General features: G+C 41.3%; 1 protein-coding gene across 1 annotated transcript in view; it reads right to left on the reverse strand.

Moving 5' to 3' along the window:
* TRAK1 (trafficking kinesin protein 1) overlaps positions 1-21,262 on the reverse strand; it is a 127,369-nt gene extending 106,107 nt beyond the window's left edge. Inside the window, exon 1 of the mRNA XM_041407932.1 lies at positions 21,045-21,262. The gene's annotated coding sequence lies outside the window, so the exon portion shown is untranslated. The remainder of the gene's footprint in view (positions 1-21,044) is intronic.
* Between the last annotated feature and the right edge of the window lie 3,068 nt (positions 21,263-24,330).

Consider the following 24,330-nt stretch of genomic DNA (forward strand, 5'->3'; position numbering starts at 1 on the left):
ATTAAAAGTATAAAATAATTTATATGGCTATTATAAGAAAGCTGTAAACCAAATACAAAGTTCAGAATTTATATAAAAACATTTAAGCTAAATACAGATTAAGTTCAGAATTAATTTAGACAGATTTAAGACCTTGCAAAAAGGTCTTAAATCAAAAAGGCTTGAAGAACACAGGAACTCTCCACTTTTTTTCCTCATCTAATGCATATCTAGTATCAAAGTAAGTTAAAAGTAACTCAACCTCATAAATAAGACTTAAACAAAAGCAGCATTTCTCCAAAATACTCATTTTCTGTCCTGGCAGTCTTGCACCCAGAAAAACAAAAACCAAAGCAACCACCATCTTCACTCCCCTCTACCAAACAGACAACTGAGGAAAAACACAGAGGCCTTTTGCCAATCTGCACCATATAGAGAGAAAAAAAACCCTGTGGGCAGAAACAGAAAGCAAAAGATTCTTCCCTGCCTCAGTTTGTGTGGTATTCCTATGGCAGTCCCCAACTCACCTCCATCAGTGAGTTACACAAAACTGTCAACCAGCTGAATTTACCTGTTCCAGACAACCAGCAGAGAAGTTTTACTGAGGATTAAAACAAACCAAAGACATGCTGAAGCCTCTTCCCCACCTCTGTCCTCCTTCTCTACATATAGTGTGCTCACTCCACATACCCACACTACACAAGACACACTACACAAAATATGCTGCAAGTGTGTCTCCGTGGGATGTATCAAGTAAACAAGTGGTTTCCAGTTTGAATGAACCACTGTGGGTCATTCTTCTTAAAGATGGAAAGAACAGGTTCTTGCTCAGTTTGGAATGTGCAAATTTTCTTCTTTTGAATTATATCAAACAATTTTTGCCTGGGTTTTACAACATATACTAGCATGAATGAAGCAGGAAGTTCACATTTAAAAGGAACCTCACCATTCAGTGTTAGCATGAAAGGGCACAGGAGAAGACAAGCAGTGATGCTTACAAGGGATGTCTGAATGAAAATGGCTCTTGGGGAAAAGAGGATTTATTAGAGAGTTGAGCATCCATTTGACAGACCTTCACAGGAGCCCATGCCAGGGAACTGGAGGGACTGGCTGAGGAGCAGAGATCAGAGCCAGGTACAGCCAGCCTGCGGTAAGAGGCAGCAGCTGCAGAGGGCTGCATCAAACATTCTGTATATCTGCCCATATCCACGTGGGAGTCTCATTCTCCAGATGGCAAACAGGTATCAAATACTGTGTGGCTTTTTTCTGAAATCAGTTTAAAGAAAGGCAGACAGCACAAACTGAATAGATTGTCAGCTGGTTTGAAACAAGAACTGGCTTCCTGTCATCCCGATTATGCTAGAAGGCCCCAAGACAGTGTCAGGAGGTTCCCAGTAGAAAAGCAGACAATGTGCATATGCTGTCCCTCCCTCAGGCCCAAATTCCCACTGCCTCCAAATCCATTATTAAATAGTGGCTGTAACTATTAAAACCAAAATATTTCAGAACAGACCTTAGAATAAAAGCAAACATAAGAATTCCATATTTACATTTTCACCCACAATTCTGCAAAAACTTAAGTGTGCTTTAGGGGGTAGATAACTTAGGCAATAACTTTCATCTTAACATTAGCGAAGACAATTCTAACAATCTCCTGCATGTCTCTATGCAGCCTAACCTTTGTTCAGCCTGCATCTGCCAATCCAAAACACTAAACTGATCTCTTCATTTTTCAAATGTCACCACTTAATCACCAGGATTTTTAAGACTAAGTTTATGTAACAGTAAAGTCAACCAAAAGTCCAATTCTGCCTTCAGTTACAGTCTAGTAAATCCAGTTAGTATAGCTGTGACACTTCAGATTTACACAACAGTAGTAGTGCAGTGGAGTAGAATAGAGAACTGAAAGTTACCAGCTAAAAGACAAGTTAACACTATGACTGCTTAAGTAAACTTTTTGGTTGGTTGGGAGCTGTAAACACAGTCTCCACCAAGAAAAGTATCCTTATCAGTGAGCCAAGCTAAGCTAAATTACTTATACTCCAACAACCCCTTCTAACCACACATACCCACAGAACATTTAACCTCTCCATTTGGCAGCCCAGTGTTGTACTCAGATATGGCACCATTTAATTATGATCTGGATTGCAACAAGAGAATAGGACAGTTAACTTACTGCTGTTTAATGAGCACACTCTTGTTAGTTGTGAATACATTCACTGTACTCATTAAATCAGGAGGCACTGGAGTTCTGAATACATCATTAAAAGGATCCAGGAATGTTGCTGCTTTGTTCAGCATGACTACATGCTCTGCTTGACAGTTGGAAAATGAGCAAGAAATGCAAGCCCCTTCCTGTTAGACCAGCAGATCTAATTTTAAACTAGGACAAGGGAGAGAGAGTGGGAGATCTGCCTCTTCAGAACTTCACTCATTTTAGAACACAAATTTCTCTTCCTACTGATGACTTGAAGCAGAAATATGCTCAGTACTGTAAGATAGCAATAAAAAGGAAATGTCAAACTTGCAGAAGGGAGGGCTATTTTAAAAAATAAATTACTAAGTAAACAAACAAATCCACAGTCCATTTTCAGTACATCCAAGGAGTATGCATTAATCTATCAGCCTATCAATTAGCAAAATGAACCTTCATCAAACAAACACACACATACCCCTAACATGGTAGTTCCCACACTATTTACAATATACTGATTAAGGCTGAAGAAGGAGTGAAACTGACCAGTAGGCTCCTGTACATTCTCACAGAGGAGACTTAGAATCTATGTTCAGTGAGAGGATGAGTTTTGCTCCATCTACCCACAAAGACACGCATCTACATGAGAACCTATATGTCTAAAGCAATCTAGAGTTACAGAGAAATTAAAATATAACTGTCAACTGTTCAGCTCAAACCCATTGCATGGAAGCATTTTCTACCAAAAAAGGTATGTGAACCAGCATCACTGATGGCATCACTGGAGTTGCAGGGCATCCTGAAAGTTAAGATTTAAGCACAACTGCTTCCTCTAAGCACATCCTTGGAAGAGGAAAATGTCTTTCTGCAACGTATTTGTAACAAATCTTCCTTCTCCTCTCCTCCTACCACATGCGCAGAGAAGTGAACAGCCTGCTGAATTTCAGAACTGGGGGAAGAGGGGGGAGCTGACCCAAGCTTAATACTCTCAGTGCAAGGCTGTGCAAGACTCAACCACTTTAATCCAAGCAATTATTTTTCAGTTAGAAAGTAGTTGATACAGTAAGAAGCTATTCTAGTCAATACTCAATTCTAGCCAAACAAGAGCTGCCACCTATGAAGGCAAGCTTAATACCACAAGCACATTTAGATCAGTCTCCTCCCATCATGCAGATATGATAGTTCACCTCTTACCTGAAAAAAACGTGTTCTAACCAGTCAGGTTAGCACAATAGGACTTGCTTGCTCCAGGCCTCAAAACAAGCCTCTGGAGCTCATCAAGATCCCAATTTTCCCACTTTTACCAACAAAATAATCTTCAGGAAAAAATCCATCTGATTAAGCAGTCAGGCTTAATGTAACATGCCATGACTAATCCTCTTAAATTTTCTCTGGGTCCAACACTGTAATCTCAGGAACACAGGAGAAACTGTTCTTTTCGTAGGAGCTACGTGACTCTGTGAACTGTCACAATCTTACTCAAATAGCAAGTGATTACTCACTGCTATCAACCTGAGTTATCAACACACAAGTTTCAGCACACAGTCCTACTTACTCGGGGTACAACCACAGAGCAGTACTCTCAAATGACCAGATATGAGCTGCAGAACAGCACTCACATCAACCACCACAGACTTCTAGAGTCACATCTCATTGCTCCCACAGTGCAGAACACGGATGCACTTAGCTCTTTTAGACCATATTGTGGAAACCGCCTGATAAACTACCTGGCTCTCCAATGGTTTAAAATAGCACCTTTACCAGAAGGTAAAAAGATTAGCAGTTTGGGGATAGGAAAATCAAAAGAAGAAATCACATTCAGACTAGATTTAGAGACATATCCCTTATCAGCAATATACACCTACAAGTGCATCAAAGCATTTTGATTAAAATCAGTTCACTAACTTAAGAACAAAAAAACCCAAAAATCTTTAGGTCATCCACACTGTTTCCTTGGTGTCAGATAAAACAATGCAGAGAATGAGTACTCAGATCTTCTGATCAATGGTATGGTCTGTTCTTCTAACATCCAGCAAGAAACATGCACAGAGAAAATGCATGCAAAAGAGCCTCAATAGGAACTGCATGTTAGATTGTTTAATTTGGGTTCTTGTCTCTTTAATCATACTCAAAAGCTCTGTATGAGAGAGCTGCCTTGTAGAGTTCAGGAGCTGAGAGATGGACACATAAAAAATCATAAATAATAAACTTCTCAAGTGCTGAATTTTCTTCCCTTTGTGCTCAACACAGGGAAACTCATGCACCATCTCAGCTGCTTTAACTCAAAAAACATGACATACTTTGATGACAGAAAGGAAAGGATGATGTACAGGGAATTGTTTAAACATTTGTTGTTCTGCTTAGCAACAACACACTTCCATGGCTAAAAAACCTGTAACACATGAGATATAGAGACATACTTGTTACCTATTATAAACAGTTTGCATTCTTCAGCTCCTTATGTACTTTTGGTCTGCCATTAAGTCAGACTTGCATCTTCCTGGCAGATACCTCCCTTCTGCATTTTGTACAACACAGAGCATATCAGAACTCCACAGAGAAGCTTGTGATTTATACTTTGAGGGTATTTAAACTGGTTAAGTGACTTCCAGAGAGAAAAAAAAAATACACATTCAAAACAAGACACACACGTCTTATGACAACAAAAAGAAAGAAAAAACATGCTTTTCTTCATGCCATGTGCTATATCACCATAACATAATAAGCAGTACTTCTGTTCAAAGACTTTAATCTCATTATTAATACCTCTTTTCTCTGTGCATATTACCTCTTCTCTTGTGCCTCATCACCACAATTCAAAACCTTTGCAGGTACAGCTTTGCACTATACACCTACACAAAAAGTAATCCAGCAAGGATCCTTTCTAAATAGCAGTGGTAAGGAAAATAGAAAACAAATACTTAAATGGCAAAACAAATGCACTTCCAAACTTGAGTTCTGGCTAGACCCTCAAGTCCTCCTTTTCAAGGAAAGCACTTGTATTTGCTCTTATATGAACACATTTGTTGTTCTTGTTTCAAATATTTCAAACTGGTTTTTAATACATTCAAGTTAACAAATATCTTGTCCAGTTACACCGGGGGGGGGGGCGTGGAAATTTAAAAGTCTGTTTGTTGAATGGGAAAACAATTTGTCAGAATTTCTTTTTCCATGTATTCCACTGGACCATACGTGGGGGCTGGAGCAGAGCCTAAGAACATCTGCCATGGACTTTACAACCCCTAATAATAGCACAGCTGGTGTCCTCAGCCTAATGATCTCAGCATAGACTCACGTGGCCACTCCTGACTCTGGCCCCCAATCCAGGCAAAGCACAGAAACCCTCAAGGGTTGGACACATTCATTAATTCTTAACTCAATTTGAATTTCACTAAAGAACCAACACAGAAAGCAAGTTGAAATCCTTACATTTTGAGCAGTTCAACACTCACTGTTTCCATAGGATTTCCCCACACTCCTTTCATTTAACTCCAGTTTAGCAGTAATCCATAAAATGAAGCTCCTCAATAAAATAACTGCAAATCTCAGGGATCCAGGGTTAGAAACCTAAAATGCTCAACAGCATTTAACTATACTACAGAGGTGATTTTTGCCTTTTTTTCTTCCACTAAACGCATGGACTGTCTTCATTCCTGTCCATTTAGTATACTTACAAATGAATGCTTCCACCAGCTTGCTTTTAAATGTGTTCAAAAGTGCTGGTTTATTGACAAGAAAACCCATATTCCAAAGAAGGAATAAAAGAAGACAGAAGAGCACAGAACTCAGAATATGAAACTATGTTTAATCTCACACTGAGTCAGCATTAGGCTCTAACAGGTATTTATCACCCAGATGTTTCATGCTCAAAGGATGCAACTCTGTGAGGGTGGGAACAAAGAAAGCAGTATTCCGGTGGGAATGAATACTGAGACTTTCATTCCCTTAAGTCCACATTCTGCACCCTTTATTCTTTCATCTATAAAAAAATGTAGGTAGGTTCCAGCAGTCAATGGGCATGAGTTCAGTTTAACATAAGGCATGCAGTTGTGCCTGTGAAAGGCACATTTAGTCACTGGCAAATCATGAAGAGGTGCTATATATCCTCATCAGAAAATGTTTTCTTTCCTGTTTCTCATGAGGGAGAGAGGGGAGAAAAATCCCAAAAGCAGAGAGAGGCAACATTTTGTGAATTCCCACACTGTCCAACAATATTTGCCCTCTTAAAAGAAGAGACATTTAGCAGATAATCATTCTTAATTTGTACCACATCACTGAACAAAAAAGGAAAAGAGAAAACACAGTGCAAGATACTTGTTATTTTTATATAAAAGCACCAAAGTCTGAGAAAGTGCAAACACTAGACGAGTATAGCTACAATTGGGCTGTGACAAACATACTTACAGTCATGCATCAGTTATACGCTTTACTACTTCTACTACCCTCTATCTAATCTGTAACTCTTCTTAGAACTGTAAGATGAAGATACATTCTAGGTAGCGTTTTTAAATCAAGACCATAATTGAGCCATTAAACTACACATATGCTCTTATTTCTGATTTGACTATGAAAAAAAAGTGTATTTTAAGGAACAAGGTGAATTGTCCCACCTTTTCAAACAAAGCCTAAACATCAGCAAAAACTACATGAATGGAGAAACAAAAACCTGCAGTGGAAGAGTATCTATAGAAAGAAAAGGTATAGCCTCAAACAACATCCGTTTGACCATAAATTCTTAATTCCAACTATACAATACAAGTACCAACAGAAGGCTGTATGTATGTGGTTATGCTGTAGACTTCAGACTGTAAATAAGAAAAACTTGCTTAAATTTTACCCTATACTCCGACTGGGGAGCTCACTGTGCAATGGCAGCGACAGCTGTATCACAAGTGTTGACTGTGGTCATAGCAAATATCTGGGCTGGCACCAGTAATGAATTACACTGCTTTTTAAAAATAAATTTGACATCAGACATATTAAATAAGTCTACTGTTGCTGTGCTGTGGCTTGTGTAACAGATACAGTAGCCACATATAAGACACACGATGTCCTTCAATTTGGCAGAAAGGGCCACTGTTCCAAAAAAAAGCATAATCTCTCTGAGGCACAAACAATTTGCAGAACAAAGTTCTCCTGTGTAAGCCAGCCCTGCTGGCTTGGAGCAGGCACATACCTACTGCTGTCTCCAGATTTTACTTCCTCACTTGCTACAAGCCAAATTTTTATTTCTAGTGCTGCATGCTGTAGCTACAAGTCTGTTGTGTCAGAAAGCAGGTAGAGACAAGGAGTCCTTATAAGTGGGTTAGTAATTCCACACTTCAAAGAGACTGACCCTGGCTATCTGCACTATTTCAGACAATACAACTATGTCTGCATAAAGTTTCCAGGTGCTCAGACTTGCTTTACTCACAAGATCAGGCTACTGATTAGGGAAAGGCCAGGAATCATAACCTGCACACTTTCCAGCCCATCTGCATGCTATGTCCTTCCTCTCAGCAATTTGTAATTTTCCCAGAAAACAGTTTTCTCTTCCTGAGTATTTCAACATGTGCCTTTATTAAGCAGCTGTCCTGACAGAACCTGTATTTTTCTATTCAGGAAGCCACACACTGGGGTGCAAGACAAATAAGTCTGTCACAGGACAAAGACAGAAACAATGCAAACACTGTATAACTGCAAAGTGCCGTCATTGGTAGACACAGCTACCACGACCTGTAATAATTCCTGCCTGGCCTGATTCCCATCTCTCTAGAAGTATGTCTGACAGTAATGCTGCACGCAGTCTGCCCAAAATGGGGAGTGGATGGTGGAGCTGTTCTAACACAATAAACTCATTACAAAGCTCACAAATAACATCAGATTGCAGTGCAGTTATGAAGTAGACTAGAGTCCTTCCAGGCCACAACTTAACTTGGTTAATGAGACAGACGCCTACTTTAAACAGCCTTAATATTCAGAATTATGGTTTGATTCACACCAGCTATCATTTTATATAAAGAGGGGATAGGCTCCAGTGAAAGTGACTTGGCTAAACTCAGCTCAGTGAGTAATAAGCCCTTGAAGCACACACCATGCAATAATTACCTATATCACTATGTCTGAATCTCGTACCAGTTGTTATCCCCATCTTGATCAAGTATCCAAAAAAAAGAGTTAATAGAATTGGATAGCACACTCACATTACTGCAACTTTGTACCGACTTGAACATAGTCTGCATACAGGAAGCAAAACCTGGACAAAAGATCCAACGCAGCATCACTGTGCTCAGCTGCATTTACCAGCACTGAGCTGAGACACACTAAGAGACTAAATCTGCCCTCCTGCTTAAAACACCTCCCATCAAACTCCCCCATTTGCAAACCCACCCTTCCAGGTATAAATGTTAACTGGAACAAATACAGTGTAGCCAAGAAATAAATTTTCTCCTTTCCTACCTTCTTCTCATTTAAGCTGCATGTGCTTTACCACAAGTATTGTACCCCAGGGCACAATAAAAAAGTGGAAGCATCAGTGCTTAAGTATTAGAAATGCCTTTTGCAAGTGCAAAAGACACTTATTTCATGCTCTTATTCGCTTTGTGGTAATTTGGAAGTATGCAACTACAAAAGCTCCAAATGGAGTAAAACAAATATACACTGTGTGCAGCTCACGTCAGCAGAGATCTCTTAACCTGAAGGTCATATTGTCAACACTACAAATGTGGAAGCAGCTGCTGACATTATGACATGGTCCCTAAACTGCAGCATGCAAGATCTAGGAGACTGTAATTCAGAGACACATTTGAGGTGTCAAAGATTCCAGACTCCGTCAAGGATTCCAGACTCTCTGTCAAGGATTCCACTCTTTTACCTCCACAGCTGAGATACTGTATATACTACCTATACTTAGCCTGGTCACCCTACTGTATCCAGTAAGAGTGATTTGGGCTTTTTTGTTTTGTTTTTAATTAAAAAGCAAGAAGCTCAGAGGTTAACATAGGCTTCCAAGTAAAACATTGGCCAATTTGGACCAAACATCATGTCTTGTACTGTAATAGGTCCTTCAAAATTCTATTCCCCCTCCCTCAAAACACACCCACCCACCCAATCACTGTACTCCTTTCTCCTTGTCCATGTTTTTCACTTCAGCCAGCATAAGAGGGATCTTCACACAAAAGGAAGCAAGTAAGAATCTGTTTAACCCTTGTGACTCAAGTCTGTGTTTGGCATGACAGAGGGTAAGTGGCAAACTATGCTGACTCTACAACATTTTGTTATCTCCTGCAATTATTTCCCAAAGAACAAAGATAACCCTCAAGACACAAAAAGCAAGCAAGGAAGCAAGCAACTCCTTTAAAACCAAAAATTCACATCTTCATGACCTGAACTTTACGCAAAGAATCACTCCTGAGTTACAGGGCCATATTGTCCTTTTCATAATTGATAGGCATTTACATCTGTAAATATCCCAGTTCCAACTTCTATTAAAATCTATTCCCCAAAAATTACTTAATCCACTTCTTCAGAAATGCTTTTGTTTAAGCCAGTTTTAGGAGGCAGTTCATTAAGATTTTGCTAGACAGGCAGTATAGGTAGCACAACAACTTCTTGGTATCTTTTGTGAAAAGGTATTTAGAAAAAAAAATTATAAAATAATTATTTGGGTTTGGGTTTTCTTTTAAGAGCTAAATCTTAAATAATAATTTATATGCATATTATGAATTCCATTTAACCATGTTTGGTTATGCTCAAAGTCTGCTACTTCCAAGAACTTTACAAACCATTAATAGATATCCTGAAGAAAAAGAAGGGGAAAAAAATGGATTACCAATTTCTCTGTTGGAGCTCTCTTAAATGAGGAGATAGAGAAAACTCCACAACATTTGACATACAAAACAAAGCCAGAGAAAAAGTACAGGTAAAAAAAAATAATAATAAACAAAATAGGGGAAAAAAGTAGATCAGCCAAAATGTAAGAATTTATAAAAATACTTGCAAATGTCTTCAGTGCCCTTAAAAAAACCCAATGCCTTAACATTCTGAAATCCCAAACTCATTTCAGTTCTCTGGTGGTAATGGACTACAGCATAAAACAACTACATGTCCAAAGCACTCCCTACCAAAATCTATTCTTCGGCTTCACATATACTCAGTTTTAAGCTGGCACACTGCTGGATTATAGATCTTCTGACACAAAGCAAACAACACTTTCCACTTAGAAATCAGGGCAATCAGGAACCACTAGTTCCCACTCAGAAGAGAAATTAATTATCTGTTGTAGGATTTACATCAGAGCCATAACAGCCTGAAGCCCTGTTCCTACTTTTCCAATATCTGAAGTTCAAACTAAGTATTTTAGAGCTGCTCAGTTTAAGGACTCACTAAATAAAAAAAAAATAAAAAACACACACAAAAAAACTTTTATTACCCACAGTGTAACAACTGCTTTCTTACCTTTTCCAGGGAGAGGTCTGAGGAACAAAGAAAAGAAAACAGTATTACATTTGCTATAACAAGTCATGTTACAAACTGATCATTTTCCTGGCTATGCAGCCCCTCCTATTTCCTCTTACTCACTTCTCCCACTGCAACATTATATCATGTTTTATCTTCAAGTTATTCCTGCTGGTCATAGGATCAAAACAATAGGCTTGCTCCTAGGTGCATTTAGGAATTTCCTCTCAGCCTTCTTGACAAACTAATTAGTGCTAATTTAACAGATAAGAGAGACAGGACTGGATATTCAATCCTCCCTGTGCAAATCTGCTAACCAAGAGTACTAAAATGATGTTTCTGGCTTTCTTTTATTAAAAAAAAAGAAAACAAACAAACAATCCCAAACAAAAATATCCCAACAAACCACAAAACAAAAACTCCCATATAACTAACAAATAATTCAATTTTGATGGCATTAACTCACATTCTTAAAGAGACGTACATAATTTAATTAATTCTCATTTTTAAAGAGACCTCTATAACTTAATGCCCACAGGTTGAATACATGGTGTCATATTATACACCTAAAGCAAACTAAATGCTAATTGGCCTTGCCTGCACATTCTCGTGTTGCCTTTGTACCATCTCCACCATTCACCTAACTCCCTAAGAAAGACAAGCTAGCAATAAAACTAAAACTAAGGAAATCAAACCAAATTTTCAAGCCATGTTTTTCAATTTGCCTCCCTGGCTTACTTGGGGTAACAGTCAGTACGAAAGATGTGTGGACAAAGGGGTACAACATACGTCTGGTAGGACAAGGCAGGACTATCCCCAGCAGAGATGGCAAACTGTGAGCCCAGTTAATCTGGTTACAGAGGCACAGCCTTCAGGCACATGCTTTCCCAGGCACCTCTAGCTAATATTAGTGTAGGCTGTCCTTAAAGCACACTGTCACCCTACTAGCAGCACACTTACTCTGGTGCTATATATCCCTCTTGCTCCTTTTTCCTCACAGAGACATTGGTGCTTCTACCGCCCCACATCAATGTGATCAGAAATGCAACCTGGCTGGAAAGGCTAAGCCAAGGGGATGGGGAAGTCAAACCACTCACAGGCCCTGTTGGCTTCAGCTGTGTGGGTTTTCAAATGCTGGTGTTGCAATGCATTCTTCCAAGCTTCACTGCCACAAAAATAGCAATCCCTGGTGGGACTCAAACCATCAGTGCACTAACTGATGTGTGTGCTTAACAATGGCACCACAGGGCTGAGGGACACCAGTAGGGGAGCACCCAGAGCCAGAATTTACAGATCTTACACAAGTATCAGTCAAGCCAGGACTCAATAGCAAAGGCCTCCTGTGCAGTTTGATAGACGAGGTTTGGTTACCCAGATGAATCCCATAGCCATATGAAACTGATGCTTACAAGCTGACTGGCAACAGAAGAGCCAAGAAACATCTTTGTTCTTGTTGTATTCATACCTACTGGAAAAGCAGCTCTGCTAGATTTACAAATCCAAGAAATAATTCATTATTAGTTGGTAGAAAGGAAGAAAGGTCAGCTTTAATCCTAAGATTTTTTAAAGGAAAAAATTAACTATGATTGTGGGAATTCATAAAACTAAAGGGTTTTGGGAAAGCTGTAAAAGGCAGGCTTTAGAGACAGCAGAACTGTGATTAGAGTTAAGCAGTAGCTATAAGATAGGTTAGTAGAAAAATTATGTAAGAAGTAGAAAAGTAAGGATAAATAGAACAATGGTTTGTGCATTAACGCTTGGCTAGAAGTATATTTGGTGAGCTATTAGGAAGTTCTAAGCTTAATAATGGAGTTTTGTGTTTTAAGGCTTATAAACAGGTATTGTATTCGAAAATAGCAAGCATTGTTTTAACTGAAGGTATGTGTTTATAGTGATTAGATGGAACTACTGTCATTATGCTTTTAAAAGTACAGTTTTGTCCACCCAAATTGAAATCTCTGTCTAAAGACCAGTTGACTAGTCATGTGAAATTTTTTTTAAGGGAGCATCAACTTTAATAAATAAAATAAATTTATTTCAGTTCTTACTTCTTACTGTAAATATTCACATAGATCAGATAATGCATTTCACACCACTTTTTGATAAAAACCCAAAATCACTCATAGTCACACTTCATAGCCATAGCTATATTTTGGGTTGGAAGGAATCTTAAAGGTCAACTTGTCCAAATCCCTGCAATGGGTGGGGATGTCTTTCACTAGGACCACGTTACTCAAAGCCCCGTCCAACTGGGCCTCGATCACTCACAGGAACAGGGCATCGAGAGCTTATCTGTGTGTATCATTTAAGGTCCTATCACTATGATAAATTTCCTATCATGAGGTCTATTCAACAACCATTTGGGAGCAAGAATAAGACAAAATATTCCTCTAAGAATGAAATAATATCATAATAAAATCATGCATACTGTATTCAAGAAATCCATTCTCGTATTCAGGATCCACACCCAACATGCAGTGACATCTGACTGCCTTTTCCACCAGTGCTCAGCAGCTCTTCATTATTTAGGTAACCACTGTGAACTGGTAATTCTATGTTTATTGTCTTCAAATTACACTTGGTTATGATATTCACCTTTACATACCAACATTTCTAGATTCAATACATTACTTATTCCATAAAATTATCTGTATTTATTTTTTAAAGACAGTAATACCCCCATGAACAAAACAAACAAAAAAAAATTGTCCTTTTTTTCCAAGGCAAAAATCGTATTTCCCTCCTCTCTTTCCTGCTATTCAGTGTAATAGTACAGAAGGACATCAATGAGAAAACCTTCCCATTTTCTTCCTTTATGTCAATATACAGCAGATGTCCTCTGAAAGCTGATAAATACTAGAAAATGGGTGCAGTGTTTACTTTTGGAGGGCAGATGTTAGTAAGTCAGGCTCAAGAAACTGAGACTGCCTTACCTTGAACATTCATCAGTGAGCAAAGTGAGGTAACTGTGTGTCTTTGAAGCGCTCTGTTCCCAGCCTGTGGAATCCCAGGCTCCCATTCTGAACACTGATCTTTTTCATAGCAATATTCCACTGTGAACTTAACAGTCCACCTATCTTACTAAAACAATACAGCAAAAGTATCACCATCTTATTATGCATAAACCATCTGCCAGACATATGTTTAAGTTCTGTAAAATGTACTCAAATTACTTGAGCAAGTCGTACATTCCTCAGGGAAAGTCTTCTGGGCCACCTGGAATTTTTATTTTGCAAGAGAATTAGCAATGCACACTATCAACCTTAGTAATGTAGGAAAAAAAAAGTGCAGGTGCAGCACACATGTCTACCGAGGTTGCTGCCTGTTTCACATACCCTGTCAGGCCCTAAATAGCTACAGAATGTGCCAATCCACTGACCCCAAGAGACTGATAGCCTTTAAACAGAGATTCACAAGAACTGGATTTAATTCTAGTACTGGCACAAACTCCTGAATTACCTCAAATACTTTTATCTTGCTGCCCCTCTTCAACCATTGCAAAGTAAGAGAAGACTGATTTTGTGATTCATGAATGCTGAAACAAACTCGATGCATTAGAAGTTCACACTGAATATTTTGCAGCTTTTGCAATGCTAAAGGACAAAGTATTTAGGAAAGTTGCATTTGCCTGAGGTACAATAGTTCCTAAACGAAACCTCATTTAATAGATAAAAGCAGTACAAGTTAATGCCATGGACAAATCAATATGCTCTGCAGAAAAAAAAATTATAGCAAAACACACATCCAATAATTTGACAGTACACACATCTCTGGACTTTGGGACAAAGGACTCAGACAGAGAAATGCAATATTTAACTTTTGTCAGCCTCTTCATTCTAATGGCTTTTGATGTCTTGCAAAATCACAGTTTTTGAGAAAGCCACTAGAAGGTAAAATTCTCATGAGCAGATACAAGAGTAATTAAAGGTTACAAACATTTCAGACAATCAGAAAAAGCATTTTCAGTTGAGGTTGCCTTATATTGGAAACATGTGGCTCTCAGGTCAGTCACAACTCACTGGGTCAAGCCATAACATGTTTATCTACCATCTGATAACATTTACACAACCCTCAGGAAATATAGGCATAAAGGACTGATCTTAACATGGCCTTCACACATGTAGGTTTGCAGAATTCATTACAAGACCAAAAGCTCCAAGAAGGTAATATTTTTGGTTAATCCTGGTCTCCACCCCCTCCATAAATACCTGGATGTTATTATTACTGCAGTGTTACATGAACACAACAGAAGCCCACAATTTCTTTCAGATAGCACTGCAATTTATGACTACAGCAGAAGATCTACTGCAAAAACATATGTTAAAAGAAAAATTTATTTCCACCTCATCACTTTACATCAACAGTGCTTAACACCTACTCAGAAATAGCTATTATGAGCAGAAGGCTGCAGAGAAAGAAATTCCATATAAAACAGGTATAAAGGACAGTCTAAGGATTTTGACATTGTTCCAATGCCTTCCAGTTCTGCTAATTTTACACGTCTCACTGTGGCAATAGGTTTGCATGGATTTGAACTGCAAGGTTTCTGCTTACTGCAGAGGAGTGTCTGCTGCTCCCCTGCAAAGTATGCAACTGTGCAGTAACTGATAGTAAAATCAGGCCTTCTGGGACAGGCAATGTTGTTAGTAACACAAGCTCCACTTACATAAACATTAAAGAGGACAGTAAAAGTCTTCATTTCCCACAGCAGACATTTATGAGATTTTTTTTTAAAAAAAAAAATACCCCTCTCTTGAAACAAAAGTGTACTTCAGTCCCCCTATGACACCAAATTGTGGCTGCTGTCAGACCATAATTCATACAGGGTCCTGATTTGCTTGAAATTAGGTTCCAATATGACATGACCAGCAGCTGCCTTTAAAAATATGAAATTTAGAATTTGCGTGAACATACAATGCAAAAATGCACTGACTGATTCCAATTTGCAGTAGTCAACTAAGCTCTTCAAAGAGGCACATGTAACTAATTCAATGTATCCATAGTTTTCATTCTTCCTCTCTAGGCTATAAAAGTTTCCACTGTATGAACATTTCCCTAACCTTTGGTTTCTATTAAAAGATGGAACAAGCCAACTCAGCGTTAAACTTCATTGAAAACTAATGATGAGCAGTTTTTCTGTGTTTTGTTTGAAGCATGGAATTATTAAATCGCAGAGCAGGGGGTTCACACATTTTTTCCTTTAACTGGGAAACCAGATGAGAGATGATCCCTCCCCCACTAGTGGGCACTGGTGAGGCCACACTGGGGTACTGGTGTCCACCTCTGGGTTCTCCAGAACAAGACAAAGATGAACACACTGGAGAGAGGAGAGTGACTGGCCTCTAAGACAAAGAAAGAAGAACAGGGCATTTCTCCCGTGAGGAGAGGCTGAAAGAGCTGTGACTGACAGCTGGAGATGAGAAGGTTCAGAGAGATCTCATCAATGGGTATAAATACCTGCAAGGAGGGAGGACAGAGCCAGGCTCTTTCAGTGGTTCCTAGATAGGACCAGAGTGATGGGCACAGACTGAAACATGAGCAGCTTCCTTTGAACATCCAGGAACATTTTTTTCCTTTGGGAGTGACCAGGCAGTGACTGAGGTTGCTCAGGGAGGCAATGGAGTCTCCAGCCTTGGAGATATTCAGATGCTGTTGCGACACAGACCTGTGCCAAGTGCTCTAGGATGACCATGCTTGAGCAGGCATGTTGGACCTGATGACCTCCAGAAATCCCTTCCAACCTTAACCACGCTGTGATCCACCAAAGAAGCAACCTTTCTACAGAGCTCAGTATTTCTCTCTTCTATTCATACATATACTTGGACCCAAGAACACGACATAAGCACAAAAATATGCAGCAAGTTATTGTCAGCTTCAGCATCTCATCTACCAACGCACAATTAGTCTTGGTTATATCAGAGCTTGGAGTGTAGCAGTTTCAAAATCAGCTCATATTCACTAAGGACTACTCTCTCCTGACACCAAAGTCCCATCCACTTACTACTATTGCTTCCTTTGCTCCCTGCCAACAGCTGCTCAGCCGCCCAGGACGGACAGTCTGAAAATGAACCGGAAAAACAGCTCTTGCCTGCGTCAAGGACTCGATTCCAAGCACCATAATATGGAAGGGGATAGAGGAGGGAATCCACATCCATGGGAAAATGTGCTCTGCTGGGCAGCATCATGGTCTAATGTCAAGCCAAAGTGAAACTTTGCAAGGGATTTTAAATTAAGCTCTTCCCAGATTTCTTTCCTTCTTTCTAATACTCTGCTATAGTGTTCTGAACTTTTGCTACAAACTCAAGCAAAACCAACAAGGCTCTACCATATTAATCTATCGGTATCATTACCAAAAAAACCCCAAATATGCACATAATAAAATATGACTGTTATAGAGCACCAGTCTCATTTGGGTTTTCAGCATCTAATGGACAGCAAGGCTGGACAATCCTGTCCAGAGAAGCTGCAAGGTAAAGCAAAGAATCAGCTTCAGTACGGCCACTCACTGATTTAACTAAAGCAAATCTGCCAACATAATTGAATCTAAGAATTATCTCTCAGCTAATCTGTTTGTACTATCAATAAGCCTCTTAGCTGGTCACCCATAAGCAGGATGACTATATGGCATGACTTTTCGCACCCTAATCAATAGGCTCCAACAAAAACAGAAGTATTGATGATTCAAAGTTCAAATAGAGGACAGTTTTAGACAAAGAATAGTATCAGTGAACTCCTGAAATTTATTTAGGAAACATCATGCTATTCACTACAAAGTAAAATAGAAGTGCTTGTAAACCCACAGCTATCTCAGTCAAACCACAGAGTAAGCAGGAAGACTTTGAATCAGACACCAACTGGTATCTTGGAAAGCCTATGTTAACAGGAAGTTCATTCTCAAGATTTTTATCTCTCCAAGTAGAACTGATCCCACAACTGAATACACAAAATTGAGGCCTCCATACAGGTGCAGCATTCCAAGGTGTCAGTGGCATTGCCTGTGGAGTTTTAATGATGCATACATGACCAGGGAAACATACCTTCACAGCACAGGCACTGCAGACCACACATCAGTTTTACAGTTCCAGCCTTTCACAGCTTCATACAGTAACTGAGTTGCCCACAACTGGCATGCCATCGCTGTCATTTAGTGACTAGAAAATAGTTCTCTTACTTACTATGTTTTTATGATAACTCTGAAAGCCACTTGGTGTGCAGTCACTACCAGAACTTGTTCCTTTTCACAGCCTTTCTGAAGAACACAAGTGACAATCTCAGTCCCAGCAGAATCAAGGAACAACATGAGCATCCCAGGGGATAATGCCAGTATGCCTTTGGTCATCTTACATGCAGTTTGAGAGTATTCATTTTTGAATGTTGATCATGGTGGCAACTAAGCTTCTTACAGAGGCAGAACTGCCAGGTACATCTGGAGAAAAGGAATAGTTCAAAAAGGAAAACAGAACTAGCTGTAAAAGCCTACCTATCAATAACATTTTCCTGACCAACAGGAAAAAGCACAGGTACTGTGTCCACACTGTGGTTATCATGACTCCCAATAATACAGACCAGCTCTACTGGTTTGGCTGTTCTTGCATTAATATGGAAGTATTGGGAAATAAGTAGTGTGTGAAGTCAAATGACAGTTTTGTAAGAGTTAAAAGAGGGTTATTCAAAGATACACCAATTAAGTATCCAGCCTAATATTGGAGACTTTTTAGAGCAGGCACCCATTTTTACTGAGGCAGAGGGAAAGCTATATTGTTTAAAATTATAAACAAAAAATACACAATTCTCTGCAAATTAACAAGAAACTACCAACCTTGACTTGAGTATCAAGTATACAACTTACAACACTTATACAACACCTAGACAACCCAAAACAAATTATGTCCTACAAATGCTATTTCTGGTCCTGGAAGAACTAAACCAACCCTAACCCTGGAAATCAACAAAATTTAAAGATTTAGGGAAGAAATGTATTTCAAACAAATGTAACTCATACACTCCCTTCTTGCTTAATCATCCCTCCTCTCCCAAGGAAAATTTTAAATAACACAGAAAACTGCTTTGAAGAAAAATGTGTAGAGCTTTTAGAAAGGGCAATAGGTTTGGTTTTAACCTGTTGCCTTTCAGTATTGCAGATGCTGCCTAAACAGCACTCATTCTGAGAATCCTTACTACAGAACTATTTAAAAAAAAAAAGTATCTTGCATTCAGTTTACAATCTATCACAGCAGACACAGTGAGAAGTTTTAGCATTTCTCCTTTTCAGTACTATAGCAACAACAGTAAGAAACAATAATATTGATCAAGTAGGCATTTAAAACAAAAGTATTTAATCTGCACTAATTTCTGCAATACTAATCTCATTATTCTATCCCAAAGCAGATTGGCTAGAGTATAAATAAAATCCTCAGAGCACACTGAAAGATTAGGATCGAATTACTTCTACAAAAGCAGCTGGTAATCTGTTACAGGAGACAGAATGTGTGAAGCAGCAAGGAGCTCAGGCGTGAACTGCAGCAGAGAGGAACAACAGAAGTTCCCACCAGTTCCAGGCAAATCCTTCCAATCTGATCTTGCTCTCTGGTACGTGCAAGTTTGCTTACTCCCACCAGCTCTTACCTGTGTTCCACAAACTGTCAGAGTGCCAAATTAACAACCATTAACATCCATGGCAAAACTTGTGTACCACATCCTGGTCCTGCCTCATTAGTCAGGACTCTGGATTAAACTAGTCAGATGCTCAGAGGTTGCTGCAGCAGTTTGATATTTCACTGGGATTTTAAGCACTCACATATCAAACATGGGGCACCACATATATAAATGCATGTGCCTAATCACATTAATGCTTCCCTGGCATATTGCTGTGCTGCCCAGTGCCCTAGAACAGGCACCAAGTTGCAGTATGAATTTTTAATTCATAATTGAACAAAAGTTGAACAAATTATTTTTGTCTGGTATGGGATTTTTTTGCACTAGAGCCAGAGATCCTACTTCTTTCCACTACTGTCATCCATCATTCAGTTCAATCTGCTGGCAAGTGGGAGTTCATTCATGCAACTGACAGAAACTTTTGCTTTACTTCAACAGAAATTTACATTCTATCCATTCTATCTGTTCATACAGGCGTCTGGTCTTCAGTCAGTAATTCACATTAAAAGCTGAAAACTCTGGCCTTCCACTAGGATTTTTACCATCCTGGTTTCCCTTGCTTGCAAAGATGCTCATTGAAAAACAGTGAAGTAAGCTTAATGGCTTAATATAATTTTCTTATGGTCATCACAGGTTGTTCTGACTCAGTCAAAACAGGTTACAGTGCCTCAGAGAAGGCAGTCGTGTGAATATAGTCCCTGGGCTTGGAGACAACACTCCCTCCTCCAGGCTTCTTCTGGTAACTCCAAAAGAGCTCTACTAGGACAAACATGTTTAAACCCAGAGTAATTCCAGCACAGGTAGAAGCCAGGGCACTACAAACAGTACATGCAACTGTATGCACACAGCTGTAAAACAGGCACATACGGCAAACTGGTCATCATAACTGTTGTTCGGTTTTGGTTTAACATTTTTTGTTGTTGTTTTTGTTTTGTTTTTTGCTGTTGCCTTCCTGATTGCAAAAACCATTACACCCACGACTTAATCTCAGCGGACTGAAAGGTTCAAATAAGGTTACAGATTGCAAGGCAGAAAAAAAGTGTCCATACAGAGACTTCTCCTGAAGTCGGAGAGAGGGAGAACATGAACCCTGGCTCTCACTCTTTAACAGATGTTCTATTTCTTCGGGAATTTCCTAACTCTTCCCTAATTTTACCTGAAAAAACCCTCCCCTATAGATGAAGTTTCAAAATCGTCAGATGCAAACCAAAAGAGGCACGAAGATCTCAAACTTGCTAAAAACCATAATGGAATATTTTAGCCATTTTAAACAGTGGAATACTGCCAAAAGCGATCCATAATCCCCAACACTGAAGAAACCGAGTCAGTATTTGAAGGTCCCTCTGCGACGTCTAGAAAGCTATTTCTGCATGCAGGGGCCCTTGTATCTGAGAACAGCAGCAGTTTAGCGGTAAGTAATGCAGAGGCACAATTCTGCGAGCGATTCTTGACCTTCGGTACGCAATTCCACTCATGTGCTTCTTTCCTTTCAGGGCGCGGAAGGGACAAAAGAGCACAGGCACCAGAGCCAGGCGCAGCGCCCGCCCCCGAGCCAGCCGGCTGTGAAGGTCGAGGGGCCCGAGGAGAAGGAAGAGCGGCTGCACCTTGCTCAGCCCCGCTCCGCAGCTCGGCGAGCGCTACAGGCCTCGCCCGCGCACCGCAGCGCCCCCCGCACCCCCTCGCTCATCTGGGGGCGAGCGGGGCCAGAGGGGCCGCGCCGGTGCCGCCGCGCATCCCCGCCCGCCCCGCACGGTCCCCCCGCGCCCTCCGCCGCACTCACCCCGCTCCGGGCCCCCCGGGCGGCGGGGCGCGGGCGGCGGCGCCCCCGCTGGCCGGGGGAGCCTCGCTGCCGGCGGCGGCCACCTCCGGGCTGCTTCCCCCCTCACGGCTCGCCCCCGGCCCGCGCCGCTGAGAGGCCGCGGCGTGCGGGGCGGGCAGAGCGCAGGGGCTGCAGTGGCCGGCTGGCTGCTGCTGCTTCTCCCTCCTCCTGCCGGCGCCTCATGTGCCCTCCTCCTCCCGGGTCTCTGCTGTCAGGTCGCCGCCGCTCCAGCTCCCCGTTCTCCAGCGGCGCCCGGGACCGCTGCGAACCCCTCCGGCCGGGCGGCAGCGCACGTGGGGCAGCTGCCGGGCGCTCTCCGCCGCCGCTGCCGGGCGCGGGGCTCCTGCGGCCGCGCAGCCTCCTCAGGAGGCGGGGCGGCGCGGACACCTCGGGGGCTGCGGCGCCGCCCGCCGCCGGCGGGGCAGCAGGAAGGGGCGGGAGGCAGGGAACGCCGCCGGCGGCCGCCTCGGCGGCCGCTGGCTCGGTAGTCGCAGCGCTCCCTTTCCCGCCCCCCGGAGGCCATTACCTCATGGCCCAGCCCTGCCGCGGAGGAGGGGCCGAGCATCGCCCGGCAACCGGCCCCCTGCCGCGGAACGGGCTGGGCGAGCCGGGGACGAGGGTGTGTGGGGCTGGCCGGGAGAGTTTGTCGCCGTGCGGAGCAGCCCGAGCGCGGCCGCGGGCAGCGCTGCCCGCCACTGCTCCCACAGCTCCCGGGACACGCACAACCGACCTGGGCTGGTTCGGGAGGCGGAGAGGGCAAGAAAGATTACAGGATATGTTAAAGAGCAGAAAATCCTCAAAGGAAGTATTTGCTATGAATGTCCCATATACAGAGAAATGTCTCAAGTCCAAGTACTTTTCCAGTCTTTTTGCGGGTGCCCTGCGCCAGGACAAGGAGCAATGGCCATAAACTAAATGACAGGAAGTTTCAACTCAACATGAGGAGGAACTTCTTTCCATTGAGGGTGGCAGAGCACGAAACAGGCTGCCCAAGGAGGTCGTGGAATCTCCCTCTCTGGAGACATTCAAAACCCTCCTGGATGCGTTCCTGTGTAACCTGCTCTCGCTCACCCTGCCTTGGCGGGGGGTTGTACGAGATGATCTGCAGAGGTCCGTTCCAAACCCATCCTGTGATAAATGTAATAATTATTGGGGGGGGGGAGGGGGGGAAGGAGAAACTCAGAACAAATCTGGACTTCATATATTTACAGCTCACAGAACTATTTATTGGAGGAAGGTTTGACTGTTTTTGTCCACTGGCAAGGGAGGAATAGAACTGCGTTCAAGGTTACAACTGGTAAGACAAAAAAAAAAAAAAAAAAAAAAAAACCCCCCAAAAAAAAAAAAAAAAAACAAAAAAAAAAAAAAAACAACCCCCCAAAAAACAAACAAACAAACAAAAAAAAGTTGCATGGAATCATGGAATAACCTCCAGAGAGTGTAACTGAATTCATGGCTTGACCCCGAATAACCCATAAAAAGAAATGATCCAACCCTTCACAGATACAAAGAGAATCCCTGATGGGAATGTATGCTTTTGAGCGGCAGAAAAGAGAGGAGAAAGATTGCAAGGGCAACAGGATTCTCAGGCAGCTGCCTTCTGAGCAGGCGTGTCTACAGAGCAAATCCCCTGCTAGTGATTTAAATGGGGCATGTGAGTCAAGCTAAAAGCTTGGTGCTGCTGCCAAAAGGAACAGGCTGCTCTCCCCACTTCTGTGGAGAACCCAGGCACTCCTGGTCTTCCCAAGGGCTGGTTCTGCTGCTTAGGATTCCTCAGTGAGTGACTCAGTTTACTAACCTCACACAGAACTAACTGTATTTTTTCCTTGTCGGTTTTCTGCCCCGTTACTGAACTGAACTGATTCACCCTAACATCACAGAAATATGGAGTGAGCACAGAAGATGAGCTGAAACCATTAGTCTGGGAGGAAAGGGACCCACCCCTCGGGTAACTTTGCACTCTTAAATCATCTCAGTAGTCTCATGTAAATCCTCCCTAAAATAGAAAGTTCATGTTACTGCTAAGAAGTCTAACAAAAAGGTTGGTGCCTTCCACTTCTCACCCTTAGCTGAGTCCTCCCATTGCTCCCTTTGTGTTAGATCTTGAATATGTGTGACCCTTGGCAGTGAGCACGCTAAATCAGGAGGCTTTAAAAAAGAGTTGTTTTCTGATTAATACTGAAACAGCTAACTCTGAAGTCAGATGAGTGACAGAGGTTGCACAAGGGAGGAAACAAGACTACGAGGTTGCAAAAAATGGATGGAGCCCCAAAGCAGCAGCTGGGAACTTGTTATAATATGTAACATAAGGCCAAGACAGCAGTGAGGACTAATGGTCTGTACAGCGAAGGAGAAGTAATTTTGCGGAACAGAAGTTTTTTCTGTGCTTTACATACTAAAAATGAGAAGCAGAGGGGAAAAAAAAAAAAAAAAAAAAAAGAAAAGCTTTCAATGCCAGAAAAACAGAGGAAGACACAGAACAGAAGCACCTTGGAATCCAGCCCAGGAAGAAAATCAAATGCTGAGGGGGAAAAAAGAAAAAAAAAAAAGAAAAAGAAAAAAAAAAGAAAAGAAAAAAAAAGCTTTAAAGCTTTCAGTGCCAGAAAAACAGAGGAAGACACAGAACAGAAGCACCTTGGAATCAGCTCAGGAAGAAAATCAAATGCTGAGGGAAAAAAAAAAAAAAAAAAAGAAGGCAGAGGAAAAACCAGGAAGTAGAAAAGTGAATATTCGCACCAACAGAGGAAAAACTAGGAAGTAGAAAAGTGAATATTCGCACCAAACACAGCAAGAAACAAGTGTGCATGGTTGTAGGTTGTTATTGAGAAGAACCAATTGACCTGTCATGTCTGTAAGGAACAAAGATTTGAGATGTACTGCTGAGACTGAAAAGACTTGTTAAAGTGAGCAGAAGTCTTTCACAGTGGGAGAAATGGCAATGACACACACTATTTACACTAAAACACAGTATGAAGAAAAGAGAACTTGGGACTATGGGATTGCCAGGCCCTTGCGTGCTAGGTGTGTATCTGTACCCTGGTCATATGACATGGTAGCAATTGTTTGGTAGTGCTGTGCCAAATCCTCCTGATGATTTTTTGGTCATGTGGTGCTGTAGTGCATGTAAGCATACTCCACTGCATTGCTATCACCAGCTCAGTTTATCCACCTAATAATTTCAAAGCTGGCAATTGATGCCGTAACCAAATACTTGCAAAATTTTCCTAGATTTCTCTGCTCTCCTTCT

This window comes from Onychostruthus taczanowskii, unplaced genomic scaffold, assembly GCF_017590055.1.
Source record: "Onychostruthus taczanowskii isolate IOZ18803 unplaced genomic scaffold, ASM1759005v1 scaffold28, whole genome shotgun sequence".
In the NCBI taxonomy this organism is placed as follows: Eukaryota; Metazoa; Chordata; class Aves; order Passeriformes; family Passeridae; genus Onychostruthus; species Onychostruthus taczanowskii.